Raw genomic sequence first — 15,835 nt, forward strand, 5'->3', positions numbered from 1 at the left:
CAGTCTCCCCTGGAGGCGTGGGTTCGAATCCCACTTCTGACATACTTTTAACACCTGCATGTCATACTGCTTTGCAATAACCAGTTGACAAATAAATGTCTTAAGATAAAGGAAATTACATCCAGTTAACATGAGCAGTGAATAACTATCGTATTTTTAACATTCTGCAAAAACAGCTTTTAACAGTCAGGATCTAAGGCGCTGTGTTCAGGTCGCAGTCTCCCCTGGAGGCGTGGGTTCGAATCCCACTTCTGACATATTTTTAACAGCTAGTTGACTAGAGGTTGAAAGAGAATTGCACGAATTTCACAGGCGGGCCACAAACAGGTAAATAACAAAAGCGTGAGACCCCTTGTTAACCCCCCCCCCCAAATAAAAAAAATAAAAATAAAACACGATTGCGTTAAAAAGAACCATTAAGCCATTTGCTAAGACTCCCTCCATTTTGACATGTGGACGTGTTGTCACTCTCACCCTGATGGTTGCTGATACTTCCAGACACTTTTCCGGTCTTATCTGAGGTATTTTATTATTTATATCAGAATGGCCATATTCTGAGGCCACTTTAACGCTCAATCAATGACGATTTAGTAGGCTTTTCCCATTGATGGACATATTGAAGATAAATCAATGACAGGAGTTTTTAATTGATAAAAACCAATGACTATTTGATGTTGAAAGTGCAAGTCAGTATTGTGCATTTACTGGTCCTTGTGGTGATCTCAGGAGACCGAACCTTTATCTACTTTAAGGCAGTATGCTTTATCCCGACACCAAATCCAGCTTTTAATAGTCAGGATGGCCGAGCGGTCTAAGGCGCTGCGTTCAGGTCGCAGTCTGCCCTGGAGGCGTGGGTTCGAATCCCACTTCTGACATACTTTTAACACCTGCATGTCATACTGCTTTGCAATAACCAGTTGACAAATAAATGTCTTAAGATAAAGGAAATTAAATCCAGTTAACATGAGCAGTGAATAACTATCGTATTTTTAACATTCTGCAAAAACAGCTTTTAACAGTCAGGATCTAAGGCGCTGTGTTCAGGTCGCAGTCTCCCCTGGAGGCGTGGGTTCGAATCCCACTTCTGACATATTTTTAACAGCTAGTTGACTAGAGGTTGAAAGAGAATTGCACGAATTTCACAGGCGGGCCACAAACAGGTAAATAACAAAAGCGTGAGACCCTTGTTAACCCCCCAAATAAAAAATAAAAAAATAAAACACGATTGCGTTAAAAAGAACCATTAAGCCATTTGCTAAGACTCCCTCCATTTTGACATGTGGACGTGTTGTCACTCTCACCCTGATGGTTGCTGATACTTCCAGACACTTTTCCGGTCTTATCTGAGGTATTTTATTATTTATATCAGAATGGCCATATTCTGAGGCCACTTTAACGCTCAATCAATGACGATTTAGTAGGCTTTTCCCATTGATGGACATATTGAAGATAAATCAATGACAGGAGTTTTTAATTGATAAAAACCAATGACTATTTGATGTTGAAAGTGCAAGTCAGTATTGTGCATTTACTGGTCCTTGTGGTGATCTCAGGAGACCGAACCTTTATCTACTTAAAGGCAGTACGCTTTATCCCGACACCAAATCCAGCTTTTAACAGTCAGGATGGCCGAGCGGTCTAAGGCGCTGCGTTCAGGTCGCAGTCTCCCCTGGAGGCGTGGGTTCGAATCCCACTTCTGACATACTTTTAACACCTGCATGTCATACTGCTTTGCAATAACCAGTTGACAAATAAATGTCTTAAGATAAAGGAAATTACATCCAGTTAACATGAGCAGTGAATAACTATCGTATTTTTAACATTCTGCAAAAACAGCTTTTAACAGTCAGGATCTAAGGCGCTGTGTTCAGGTCGCAGTCTCCCCTGGAGGCGTGGGTTCGAATCCCACTTCTGACATATTTTTAACAGCTAGTTGACTAGAGGTTGAAAGAGAATTGCACGAATTTCACAGGCGGGCCACAAACAGGTAAATAACAAAAGCGTGAGACCCCTTGTTAACCCCCCCCCCCCAAATAAAAAATAAAAAAATAAAACACGATTGCGTTAGAAAGAACCATTAAGCCATTTGCTATGACTCCCTCCATTTTGACATGTGGACGTGTTGTCACTCTCACCCTGATGGTTGCTGATACTTCCAGACACTTTTCCGGTCTTATCTGAGGTATTTTATTATTTATATCAGAATGGCCATATTCTGAGGCCACTTTAACGCTCAATCAATGACGATTTAGTAGGCTTTTCCCATTGATGGACATATTGAAGATAAATCAATGACAGGAGTTTTTAATTGATAAAAACCAATGACTATTTGATGTTGAAAGTGCAAGTCAGTATTGTGCATTTACTGGTCCTTGTGGTGATCTCAGGAGACCGAACCTTTATCTACTTTAAGGCAGTATGCTTTATCCCGACACCAAATCCAGCTTTTAATAGTCAGGATGGCCGAGCGGTGTAAGGCGCTGCGTTCAGGTCGCAGTCTGCCCTGGAGGCGTAGGTTCGAATCCCACTTCTGACATACTTTTAACACCTGCATGTCATACTGCTTTGCAATAACCAGTTGACAAATAAATGTCTTAAGATAAAGGAAATTAAATCCAGTTAACATGAGCAGTGAATAACTATCGTATTTTTAACATTCTGCAAAAACAGCTTTTAACAGTCAGGATCTAAGGCGCTGTGTTCAGGTCGCAGTCTCCCCTGGAGGCGTGGGTTCGAATCCCACTTCTGACATATTTTTAACAGCTAGTTGACTAGAGGTTGAAAAGAGAATTGCACGAATTTCACAGGCGGGCCACAAACAGGTAAATAACAAAAGCGTGAGACCCCTTGTTAACCCCCCAAATAAAAAAATAAAAATAAAACACGATTGCGTTAGAAAGAACCATTAAGCCATTTGCTAAGACTCCCTCCATTTTGACATGTGGACGTGTTGTCACTCTCACCCTGATGGTTGCTGATACTTCCAGACACTTTTCCGGTCTTATCTGAGGTATTTTATTATTTATATCAGAATGGCCATATTCTGAGGCCACTTTAACGCTCAATCAATGACGATTTAGTAGGCTTTTCCCATTGATGGACATATTGAAGATAAATCAATGACAGGAGTTTTTAATTGATAAAAACCAATGACTATTTGATGTTGAAAGTGCAAGTCAGTATTGTGCATTTACTGGTCCTTGTGGTGATCTCAGGAGACCGAACCTTTATCTACTTTAAGGCAGTATGCTTTATCCCGACACCAAATCCAGCTTTTAATAGTCAGGATGGCCGAGCCGTCTAAGGCGCTGCGTTCAGGTCGCAGTCTGCCCTGGAGGCGTGGGTTCGAATCCCACTTCTGACATACTTTTAACACCTGCATGTCATACTGCTTTGCAATAACCAGTTGACAAATAAATGTCTTAAGATAAAGGAAATTAAATCCAGTTAACATGAGCAGTGAATAACTATCGTATTTTTAACATTCTGCAAAAACAGCTTTTAACAGTCAGGATCTAAGGCGCTGTGTTCAGGTCGCAGTCTCCCCTGGAGGCGTGGGTTCGAATCCCACTTCTGACATATTTTTAACAGCTAGTTGACTAGAGGTTGAAAGAGAATTGCACGAATTTCACAGGCGGGCCACAAACAGGTAAATAACAAAAGCGTGAGACCCCTTGTTAACCCCCCAAATAAAAAATAAAAAAATAAAACACGATTGCGTTAGAAAGAACCATTAAGCCATTTGCTAAGACTCCCTCCATTTTGACATGTGGACGTGTTGTCACTCTCACCCTGATGGTTGCTGATACTTCCAGACACTTTTCCGGTCTTATCTGAGGTATTTTATCATTTATATCAGAATGGCCATATTCTGAGGCCACTTTAACGCTCAATCAATGACGATTTAGTAGGCTTTTCCCATTGATGGACATATTGAAGATAAATCAATGACAGGAGTTTTTAATTGATAAAAACCAATGACTATTTGATGTTGAAAGTGCAAGTCAGTATTGTGCATTTACTGGTCCTTGTGGTGATCTCAGGAGACCGAACCTTTATCTACTTTAAGGCAGTACGCTTTATCCCGACACCAAATCCAGCTTTTAACAGTCAGGATGGCCGAGCGGTCTAAGGCGCTGCGTTCAGGTCGCAGTCTCCCCTGGAGGCGTGGGTTCGAATCCCACTTCTGACATACTTTTAACACCTGCATGTCATACTGCTTTGCAATAACCAGTTGACAAATAAATGTCTTAAGATAAAGGAAATTACATCCAGTTAACATGAGCAGTGAATAACTATCGTATTTTTAACATTCTGCAAAAACAGCTTTTAACAGTCAGGATCTAAGGCGCTGTGTTCAGGTCGCAGTCTCCCCTGGAGGCGTGGGTTCGAATCCCACTTCTGACATATTTTTAACAGCTAGTTGACTAGAGGTTGAAAGAGAATTGCACGAATTTCACAGGCGGGCCACAAACAGGTAAATAACAAAAGCGTGAGACCCCTTGTTAACCCCCCAAATAAAAATAAAAAAATAAAACACGATTGCGTTAGAAAGAACCATTAAGCCATTTGCTAAGACTCCCTCCATTTTGACATGTGGACGTGTTGTCACTCTCACCCTGATGGTTGCTGATACTTCCAGACACTTTTCCGGTCTTATCTGAGGTATTTTATCATTTATATCAGAATGGCCATATTCTGAGGCCACTTTAACGCTCAATCAATGACGATTTAGTAGGCTTTTCCCATTGATGGACATATTATATATTGAAGATAAATCAATGACAGGAGTTTTTAATTGATAAAAACCAATGACTATTTGATGTTGAAAGTGCAAGTCAGTATTGTGCATTTACTGGTCCTTGTGGTGATCTCAGGAGACCGAACCTTTATCTACTTTAAGGCAGTACGCTTTATCCCGACACCAAATCCAGCTTTTAACAGTCAGGATGGCCGAGCGGTCTAAGGCGCTGCGTTCAGGTCGCAGTCTCCCCTGGAGGCGTGGGTTCGAATCCCACTTCTGACATATTTTTAACAGCTAGTTGACTAGAGGTTGAAAGAGAATTGCACGAATTTCACAGGCGGGCCACAAACAGGCAAATAACAAAAGCGTGAGACCCCTTGTTAACCCCCCCCAAATAAAAAATAAAAAAATAAAACACGATTGCGTTAAAAAGAACCATTAAGCCATTTGCTAAGACTCCCTCCATTTTGACATGTGGACGTGTTGTCACTCTCACCCTGATGGTTGCTGATACTTCCAGACACTTTTCCGGTCTTATCTGAGGTATTTTATCATTTATATCAGAATGGCCATATTCTGAGGCCACTTTAACGCTCAATCAATGACGATTTAGTATGCTTTTCCCATTGATGGACATATTGAAGATAAATCAATGACAGGAGTTTTTAATTGATAAAAACCAATGACTATTTGATGTTGAAAGTGCAAGTCAGTATTGTGCATTTACTGGTCCTTGTGGTGATCTCAGGAGACCGAACCTTTATCTACTTTAAGGCAGTACGCTTTATCCCGACACCAAATCCAGCTTTTAACAGTCAGGATGGCCGAGCGGTCTAAGGCGCTGCGTTCAGGTCGCAGTCTCCCCTGGAGGCGTGGGTTCGAATCCCACTTCTGACATACTTTTAACACCTGCATGTCATACTGCTTTGCAATAACCAGTTGACAAATAAATGTCTTAAGATAAAGGAAATTAAATCCAGTTAACATGAGCAGTGAATAACTATCGTATTTTTAACATTCTGCAAAAACAGCTTTTAACAGTCAGGATCTAAGGCGCTGTGTTCAGGTCGCAGTCTCCCCTGGAGGCGTGGGTTCGAATCCCACTTCTGACATACTTTTAACACCTGCATGTCATACTGCTTTGCAATAACCAGTTGACAAATAAATGTCTTAAGATAAAGGAAATTACATCCAGTTAACATGAGCAGTGAATAACTATCGTATTTTTAACATTCTGCAAAAACAGCTTTTAACAGTCAGGATCTAAGGCGCTGTGTTCAGGTCGCAGTCTCCCCTGGAGGCGTGGGTTCGAATCCCACTTCTGACATATTTTTAACAGCTAGTTGACTAGAGGTTGAAAGAGAATTGCACGAATTTCACAGGCGGGCCACAAACAGGCAAATAACAAAAGCGTGAGACCCCTTGTTAACCCCCCCCCCAAATAAAAAATAAAAAAATAAAACACGATTGCGTTAAAAAGAACCATTAAGCCATTTGCTATGACTCCCTCCATTTTGACATGTGGACGTGTTGTCACTCTCACCCTGATGGTTGCTGATACTTCCAGACACTTTTCCGGTCTTATCTGAGGTATTTTATTATTTATATCAGAATGGCCATATTCTGAGGCCACTTTAACGCTCAATCAATGACGATTTAGTAGGCTTTTCCCATTGATGGACATATTGAAGATAAATCAATGACAGGAGTTTTTAATTGATAAAAACCAATGACTATTTGATGTTGAAAGTGCAAGTCAGTATTGTGCATTTACTGGTCCTTGTGGTGATCTCAGGAGACCGAACCTTTATCTACTTTAAGGCAGTACGCTTTATCCCGACACCAAATCCAGCTTTTAACAGTCAGGATGGCCGAGCGGTCTAAGGCGCTGCGTTCAGGTCGCAGTCTCCCTTGGAGGCGTGGGTTCGAATCCCACTTCTGACATACTTTTAACACCTGCATGTCATACTGCTTTGCAATAACCAGTTGACAAATAAATGTCTTAAGATAAAGGAAATTAAATCCACTTAACATGAGCAGTGAATAACTATCGTATTTTTAACATTCTGCAAAAACAGCTTTTAACAGTCAGGATCTAAGGCGCTGTGTTCAGGTCGCAGTCTCCCCTGGAGGCGTGGGTTCGAATCCCACTTCTGACATATTTTTAACAGCTAGTTGACTAGAGGTTGAAAGAGAATTGCACGAATTTCACAGGCGGGCCACAAACAGGCAAATAACAAAAGCGTGAGACCCTTGTTAACCCCCCAAATAAAAAATAAAAAAATAAAACACGATTGCGTTAGAAAGAACCATTAAGCCATTTGCTAAGACTCCCTCCATTTTGACATGTGGACGTGTTGTCACTCTCACCCTGATGGTTGCTGATACTTCCAGACACTTTTCCGGTCTTATCTGAGGTATTTTATCATTTATATCAGAATGGCCATATTCTGAGGCCACTTTAACGCTCAATCAATGACGATTTAGTATGCTTTTCCCATTGATGGACATATTGAAGATAAATCAATGACAGGAGTTTTTAATTGATAAAAACCAATGACTATTTGATGTTGAAAGTGCAAGTCAGTATTGTGCATTTACTGGTCCTTGTGGTGATCTCAGGAGACCGAACCTTTATCTACTTTAAGGCAGTACGCTTTATCCCGACACCAAATCCAGCTTTTAACAGTCAGGATGGCCGAGCGGTCTAAGGCGCTGCGTTCAGGTCGCAGTCTCCCCTGGAGGCGTGGGTTCGAATCCCACTTCTGACATATTTTTAACAGCTAGTTGACTAGAGGTTGAAAGAGAATTGCACGAATTTCACAGGCGGGCCACAAACAGGCAAATAACAAAAGCGTGAGACCCCTTGTTAACCCCCAAATAAAAAATAAAAAAATAAAACACGATTGCGTTAAAAAGAACCATTAAGCCATTTGCTAAGACTCCCTCCATTTTGACATGTGGACGTGTTGTCACTCTCACCCTGATGGTTGCTGATACTTCCAGACACTTTTCCGGTCTTATCTGAGGTATTTTATCATTTATATCAGAATGGCCCGACACCAAATCCAGCTTTTAACAGTCAGGATGGCCTTTGTCATGTTCCGTTAGTGACCCTTAGTGGTGAGACGATGTATCTGCACCCTGGGCGACCTTCTTTCTTTGTTTTGTTCTGGCTGAGTGAAGAAACATAAATAATATAATATTCCTATTTCCACTTTTACCGATACACTTTCTACAGCAAGTCATTACAATGACAAATCGAGTATGTTATAATCGACACATTTGCTGGCCGATGTACGTCAGCAAATAGAAGTTTAGACCTCGTGCTGTTGTTACTGATTCAGGATGTCCGAGCGGTCCAAGCTTTTGCTTTCGCATTGAGGCGTGGTGTTGAATTCCTCTTCTGAAAGTTCTTCGCAGGTTTGAATCCTGCCGAGAACGGTATAATTGTTTGTCCGTTTCTGTCACAAGATCCCAAAGATCCCCATCTTCAATACTCAAATTGCATGTGAAGCCCTTTGACCACACGAGGGCGCCCTCCACTTTCACGTATCAGCTCTGTAAAAACATTATGAACACCTTCCTAATATTGAGTTGAGCCTGGACTCAGAACATCCTCAATTAGTCAGGGCATGTACTACAAGGTGTCAAAAACATTCCAGAGTGATGCTGGCCCATGTTGACTCCAAAGCTTCCCACAGTTGCATCAATTTGGCTGTATGTCATTTGAGTAGTGGGCTATTCCTGAAACACAGAAAACTAATGAGTGTGAAAACCCCAGCAGCATTGCAGTTCTTGACACAAACCGGTGCGCCTGGCACCTACTACCATACTCCGTTCAAAGGCACTTAAATATTTTGTGTTGCCCATTCACCCTCTGAATGGCACACATACACAATCCATGTCTTAATTGTCTCAAGGCTTCTTTCTTTATCCTGTCTCCTCCCCTTCATCTAAACTTATTGAAGTGGATTTAACAAGTGACATCCATAAGAGATCATATCTTTCATCTGTTCAGTATATGTCATGGAAAGAGCAGGTGTTCTTAATATTTAGTATACTCTTTATGGCTCTGGTATGGTGTTTGCAAGGTATCGCCTGTATTCATTTCAGTAACTCTATGTCAGTGAAAGGTTAAAGAAATAGTCTATTCTCAAATCAGATTCATCTGACTTCAACATTTCTTGATTTAAAGGCATAGTCAGTCTTTGGTAAGCTGACGGTTGATATTGGGGAAATATTATGTCACCCGTAGGTACAGAATAATAATGTGTGTGTGTGTAAATGTGTGTGTGTGATATGGCTTCTTCTGTGCATCTTCACATTGGAATTATAGAGTAGGCATTAGTTGGAGCAGTTATCATGTACTGTAGCATATGCTATGTTACACCCTCCCAACACACACACACAGGAAATTTAGCACAGAATCACTTATTAAATATTTAAACTGGGGTAGTAATGTGTTCTCTTATGCTCCCCCGCCCCCTTCTCTCCCTCTCATATCAAATTTGTTTGTCATATGCGCCGAATATAACAGGTCCAATTAAATCAAATAAAATGTATTGGTCACATGTTTAAAAATATGTTATTGCGGGTGTTCCATAATGATTGTGTTTCGTGCTCCAACAGTGCAGTAATATCTAATAAGTAATATCTAACAAGTTCACAACAATAGAGACAACCTAAAGAAATGTAATGAAATGAAGAACATATCAATATTTGGATGAGCAATGTCGGAGCGGAATAGACTAAAATACAGTAGAATAGAATACAGTATATACATATGAGATGAGTAATGCATAGACTAAAATACAGTAGAATAGAATACAGTATGTACATATGAGATGAGTAATGCATAGACTAAAATACAGTAGAATATAATAGAATACAGTATGTACATATGAGATGAGTAATACATAGACTAAAATACAGTAGAATGTTGTTGTTGTCCTTGATGATCTTTTTGGCCTTCCTGTGACATCGGGTGCTTTAGTAGTCCTGGAGGGCAGGCAGTTTGCCCCCAGTGATGTGTTGTGCAGACCGCACCACCCTCTGGAGAGCCCTGCAGTTGCGGGCAGTACAGCCCGACAGGATCCCTCTCAATTGTGCATCTGTGAACGTTTGTGAGGGTTTTAGGTGCCAAGCCACATTTCTTCAGCCTCTGTTGCGCCTTCTTCACCACACTGTCTGTGTGGGTGGACCCTTTCAGTTGGTCAGTGATGTGTACGCCGAGGAACTTGAAGCTTTCCACCCTTCTTCACTGCAGTCCCCTCGATGTGGATAGGGGGTGCTCCCTCTGCTGTTTACTGAAGTCCACCATCATCACATAATTACCTCAATTACCTCGACACCGGTGCTGTTACATTCTCAGGAAACATTTCTACTCTGTTCTATTCTCAGGAACCATCTCTACTCTGTTCTATTCTCAGGAACCATCTCTACTCTGTTCTATTCTCAGGAACCATCTCTACTCTGTTCTATTCTCAGGAACCATCTCTACTCTGTTCTATTCTCAGGAACCATCTCTACTCTGTTCTATTCTCAGGAACCATTTCTACTCTGTTCTATTCTCAGGAACCATCTCTACTCTGTTCTATTCTCAGGAATAATCTATATTCTTTTCTATTCTCAGGAACCATCTCTACTCTGTTCTATTCTCAGGAAACATCTCTACTCTGTTCTATTCTCAGGAACCATCTCTACTCTGTTCTATTCTCAGGAAACATTTCTAATCTGTTCTATTCTCAGGAACCATCTCTACTCTGTTCTATTCTCAGGAACCATCTCTACTCGGTTCTATTCTCAGGAATAATCTATATTCTGTTCTATTCTCAGGAACCATCTCTACTCTGTTCTATTCTCAGGAACCATCTCTACTCTGTTCTATTCTCAGGAACCATCTCTACTCTGTTCTATTCTATGGAATAATCTATATTCTGTTCTATTCTCAGGAACCATCTCTACTCTGTTCTATTCTCAGGAACCATCTCTACTCTGTTCTATTCTCAGGAACCATCTCTACTCTGTTCTATTCTCAGGAACCATCTCTACTCTGTTCTATTCTCAGGAACCATCTCTACTCTGTTCTATTCTCAGGAATAATCTATATTCTGTTCTATTCTCAGGAACCATCTCTACTCTGTTCTATTCTCAGGAATAATCTATATTCTGTTCTATTCTCAGGAACCATCTCTACTCTGTTCTATTCTCAGGAACCATCTCTACTCTGTTCTATTCTCAGGAACCATCTCTACTCTGTTCTATTCTCAGGAACCATCTCTACTCTGTTCTATTCTCAGGAACCATCTCTACTCTGTTCTATTCTCAGGAACCATCTCTACTCTGTTCTATTCTCAGGAACCATCTCTACTCTGTTCTATTCTCAGGAACCATCTCTACTCTGTTCTATTCTCAGGAACCATCTCTACTCTGTTCTATTCTCAGGAATAATCTATATTCTGTTCTATTCTCAGGAACCATCTCTACTCTGTTCTATTCTCAGGAATAATCTATATTATATTCTACTGAAACATGTCCATTCTGTTATATTTTAAGGACAACATCTCCACTCTGTTCTCTTCTCAGGAATAATCTATATTATATTGCCTTGAGCTCTCTGTTATAAAACACATGGTTATTCTCAATGGGATAAAGGACAAATAAAACCAAACAAAAAATAACTAAATGGGCCGCATTGAATGAAACTTCTCTATTCTGAACGTCTGATTAGTTCCTCTACACAGCACTATGTTCATAATACATACATAATATATTAGTAATAATACTACATTCTAAAACATTTCAATATGAAAGAGATGTGACGTAGAACAAAGTTGATTGGCCCTTGTTGAACTCATGTAGTCACATAGCTATGTTTCCATTTATAAATCCCTTTCACACGAAGTCCAACTTCACCTAACATCATTACTAAACGTTAGACAAACCAGTTACCACACCCCGGTGTCAGGGACGGTTTACTCTGGAACTCCTTTCGTCACTACTGAGTTTTAAATAATTTAATTAATCAAATTGGGCATTCCTCTGGAGTGGGAGTGGTTTGCAGATTTGCCCCGCCCGCGTTGTCTTTGATTGACATAGCTCAAAAGCAGCAGCAGCCAGCGAACCGTGAGTTCTCGCTCTGTCGGTTGAACCTACAGACGTGGATTCGGTGCTGCTGCTGATCATGTTCACGTCCCGTTATAGTCACACACCAGCATCTCTGCTCTAGCAGACTTTTTAACGTTGGTCACCTCTAAGCCTACTGACAAACTGGGATATATTATATTTTTTATTTTGTCTGTCGCCATCTCTCCGTCGCTTATCGGTGAGAAAGAGGTAGGCAGGCTCGTTTCCCCGAGGAAGAGGGCAGCCTATAGCGGTGGCCAAGGGCATTTACTCCGTGGTCTCGCTGTCTGAATGATTTCTGATTCTGGTTATTTTCAAAATATTTTATTTGAATCATGGCGACTGATTCCCCTGCCCGGAGTCTGGATGAGATCGATCTGTCTGCTCTACGGGTAAGATAAAGCCGGGTCTACATCATGTATCTGTTTCAGTATCAGAGATGGCTACTACTCTCTCTGTGTGTGTGTGTGTGTGCGTGTGTGTGTGTGAGAGAGAGACAACGCTTCTAAAATGGGTCAAATTCCCCATCCCTCCCTACAGCCACCAACATGGCAGACTGGCCTACCGATGTTTGTTCATGAGCAAAACATATCCGAAAATGGAATTGTGCAGAGGCCTATATAGCACTGTTCATAGCCTAATGGCAGGTGGTTATACAATGTAACACAACAGAGGAACATACTCAGTGGAAAAACGTCAACCAAGTGTTTCTCTTTCGGCTGATTTTTACTAACGAATAACCTAGATAAACAAAGGTTAGGTCTCAAATAGCATGACAGCATTGAGAGGGGGGGAGGGGGGGGGGTCTCGACTTTTAGGTCTGAATATGTCGCTTTAACTGAGCCAGTCTGTGGTGGAATGTAGCCTACATATTTACACACACACACACACACACACACACACACACACACACACACACACACACACACACACACACACACACACACACACACACACACACACACACACACACACACACACACACACACAGAGAGAATGTTAATGTGGGTCTACGAAAACAGCCTGATAGCCTTCATGTGCATTTACTGTATGAATACAATAAGGTATTCATGCATACAGTGTATTTCTGTGTGAACAACACATGTCACTCACTGTTAACACGGGTGGAGAGAGGCCTCTACAGAGGATACTATTAAATAATCACTGTGTATCTATTTACATGTCATATATTGTCTATATTACATCACCTTGATATATTGAATATGCCAATATGGTTATATGTTGGTATAACCATCAGTGGAGATGCTAAACTCTGCTAAGCCAGTAATGCTAGTGGCTAGGATACCTGTAGACTGTGTTGTCTGTGCACTCTTAGAAAAAATGGTTCCAAATGGGTTCTGCGGCTATCCCCATAGGAGAACCCTTTTTGTTTCCAGGTAGAACTATTTTGTTTTCCATGTAGAACCCTGTGTGGAAAGGGTTCTACATGGAACCCAAAAGGGTTGTACCTGGAATCAAACGTGGTTCTTCAAAGGGTTCTCCTATGGGGACAGCCAAAAAAACCTTTATGGGTCTAGATGGGAATTGTTTTCCAAGTGTAGACTGGGGCAGTAGGCTACTGTGGCTGTTGCTGCACTCTCTGGTTCTTTTGTTAACCCTGAGCAAAGACACACACACACACACACACACACACACACACACACACACACACACACACACACACACACACACACACACACACACACACACACACACACACACACACACACACACACACACACACACACACACACACACACACACACACACACACACACACTATGATGGATACACCTACTCTGCAAGATGATGTGTGTGCGTTTGCATTTGTTTGTGTGTGTGGTCAGGTACTGGGTATAAGCTAAGCTAATGCCATATGACCCACATACTAGTATAAAGGATGATAGACAGTTTATTGATGCCATTCTAGAATCTCCATGACATAACAGAACTCACAATATGACAGAGTAGACATAGTACTGTAGTGGCATGTTGAGGTTGCCAGGTTGGACAGAGCAAGTCGAGAACTGAGCTATACAGTAGCATGTTGAGGTTGCCAGGTTGGATAGAGCAAGTTTAGAACTGAGCTGTACTGTTGCATGATTAGGTTGCCAGGTTGGGCAGAGCAAGTTTAGAACTGAGCTGTACTGTAGCTTGATTAGGTTGCCAGGTTGGGCAGAGCAAGTCTAGCTGAGCTGTACTGTAGCATGATTAGGTTGCCAGGTTGGGCAGAGCCAGGTTGCTGAGCTGTACAGGGTCCTGTTCAGGTTGTGCAGAGCCAGTCTAGCTGAGCTGTACAGGGGCCTGTTCAGGTTGTGCAGAGCCAGTCTAGCTGAGCTGTACAGTGGCCTGTTCAGGTTGGGCAGAGCCAGTCTAGCTGAGATGTACCGTGGCCTATTGAGGTTGCCAGGTTGGGAGGAGCCAGTCTCGCTGAGATGTACAGTGGCCTGTGTGGATTACAGTTCTCCACCAGTCAGTCGCAGACATTAATCCACTGGTTAGTGGGTCACTGGCTAGACTGGCCTAGGAACCACTGGACAGACGTGTGTGTGTGTGTGTGTGTGTGTGTGTGTGTGTGTGTGTGTGTGTGTGTGTGTGTGTGTGTGTGTGTGTGTGTGTGTGTGTGTTGGGAAATCCTGACTGAGAAGCGGTCAGAGAATTGGTGATACCACACACACGCACACACACACACACACACACACACACACACACACACACACACACACACACACACACACACACACACACACACACACACACACACACACACACACACACACACACACACACACACACACACACAGTCAGCTGATGACATCAACAGATCAGCAGGAAGGACAGCACTGACCACACACACACACAATTATAGAGTGAGGAGCTGATGAATGTGAGAGACAAAGGCAAAGTGAAGAAGGGGGAACGAGGAAGGGAGAGAGAAAAATAGATGGAGAGCAAGAGAAAGAAAGAGATTGAGTGCCAGTAATGTCACCCTATCCTCCACTACTTTTGGCCAGAACACTAGCCGTTATAGACGACACTCTCAACCTAAACCCACCTACGCCCCAGAACTGACCTGCATACATCTTATTCATGAATTATCTGGGTGTGTCACACTTAAATGTCTCCCCCTGAATGTGTCTGGGTGATCTAATTAACAGCTGAGCCACAAGACCCCCTTATTCACACTATTTCCCTAGCCTCTCACACACACACACACACTCATAGACACACACACACTTTAGAGCCATAGAGTTTGAAGAATGTATACAAGGCCTCGCGAGGAGCTAAACAGAGAATAAGATTCATCAACAGAGAGAGAACACATTTGTGTATGAGTCCAGTACAGTAGAGTCCTTCTCTCATGATAGATAGATAGGACCAGTTACAACGTGACTCCCATCATCCACTAACCTGCTATAATCTAATCATCTCACACACAACCTGTGAGCCCATTCTGTTGTATTAAATAGTCATGATAACGGAAACTTTTCTATCAGCTAGCCTGAGGATATGAATGAACTGAAGCAGCAAAAACACTCTATTTTACTCTGTTCACACACACACACACACACACACACACACACACACACACACACACACACACACACACACACACACACACACACACACACACACACACACACACACACACACACACACACACACTTAGACACACTTGATCACTAACCCTTGTGTGGACTTGTTTAGAAGAGTGAGTGTTTCTGTGTTTCTCATGATACCACAGGAGGTAAAGAAGGAGAGATGAGGAGATAGCTTGAGAGAGAACATAAAAGAGAGTAGCAGTGCCACAGTGGTGCTTAGATACTGCTGGAACGAGAGATGGAGGGAGAGAGAGACGGAGTGAGAGACAGATGGAATGAGAGATGGAAGGAGAGACAGATGGAGTGAGAGACAGATGGAATGAGAGATGGAGGGAGAGACAGATGGAATGAGAGATGGAGG

The 15,835-nt window shown here is 42.0% G+C and overlaps 9 non-coding genes and 1 pseudogene across 9 annotated transcripts; all 10 read left to right on the top strand.

The window, feature by feature from the left end:
- The first annotated feature begins 792 nt into the window (after positions 1-792).
- Positions 793-875, top strand: trnal-cag (transfer RNA leucine (anticodon CAG)). Its single transcript has one exon. It is a non-coding gene; the product is annotated as a tRNA-Leu (tRNA).
- Positions 876-1,619: 744 nt separating this feature from the next.
- On the top strand, positions 1,620-1,702 carry trnal-cag (transfer RNA leucine (anticodon CAG)). Its single transcript has one exon. It is a non-coding gene; the product is annotated as a tRNA-Leu (tRNA).
- Positions 1,703-2,453: 751 nt separating this feature from the next.
- Positions 2,454-2,536, top strand: trnal-cag (transfer RNA leucine (anticodon CAG)). The gene has a single exon. It is a non-coding gene; the product is annotated as a tRNA-Leu (tRNA).
- Positions 2,537-3,281: 745 nt separating this feature from the next.
- trnal-cag (transfer RNA leucine (anticodon CAG)) lies at positions 3,282-3,364 on the top strand. The gene has a single exon. It is a non-coding gene; the product is annotated as a tRNA-Leu (tRNA).
- A 745-nt stretch (positions 3,365-4,109) lies between these two features.
- On the top strand, positions 4,110-4,192 carry trnal-cag (transfer RNA leucine (anticodon CAG)). Its single transcript has one exon. It is a non-coding gene; the product is annotated as a tRNA-Leu (tRNA).
- A 751-nt stretch (positions 4,193-4,943) lies between these two features.
- On the top strand, positions 4,944-5,026 carry trnal-cag (transfer RNA leucine (anticodon CAG)). Its single transcript has one exon. It is a non-coding gene; the product is annotated as a tRNA-Leu (tRNA).
- A 532-nt stretch (positions 5,027-5,558) lies between these two features.
- On the top strand, positions 5,559-5,641 carry trnal-cag (transfer RNA leucine (anticodon CAG)). The gene has a single exon. It is a non-coding gene; the product is annotated as a tRNA-Leu (tRNA).
- A 964-nt stretch (positions 5,642-6,605) lies between these two features.
- Positions 6,606-6,688, top strand: trnal-cag (transfer RNA leucine (anticodon CAG)). The gene has a single exon. It is a non-coding gene; the product is annotated as a tRNA-Leu (tRNA).
- A 744-nt stretch (positions 6,689-7,432) lies between these two features.
- On the top strand, positions 7,433-7,515 carry trnal-cag (transfer RNA leucine (anticodon CAG)). Its single transcript has one exon. It is a non-coding gene; the product is annotated as a tRNA-Leu (tRNA).
- Positions 7,516-11,863: 4,348 nt separating this feature from the next.
- LOC118382390 (TRAF2 and NCK-interacting protein kinase-like) overlaps positions 11,864-15,835 on the top strand; it is a 69,160-nt pseudogene continuing 65,188 nt past the window's right edge.

The sequence above is a fragment of the Oncorhynchus keta genome, chromosome 30, assembly GCF_023373465.1.
Source record: "Oncorhynchus keta strain PuntledgeMale-10-30-2019 chromosome 30, Oket_V2, whole genome shotgun sequence".
Lineage (NCBI taxonomy): Eukaryota > Metazoa > Chordata > Actinopteri > Salmoniformes > Salmonidae > Oncorhynchus > Oncorhynchus keta.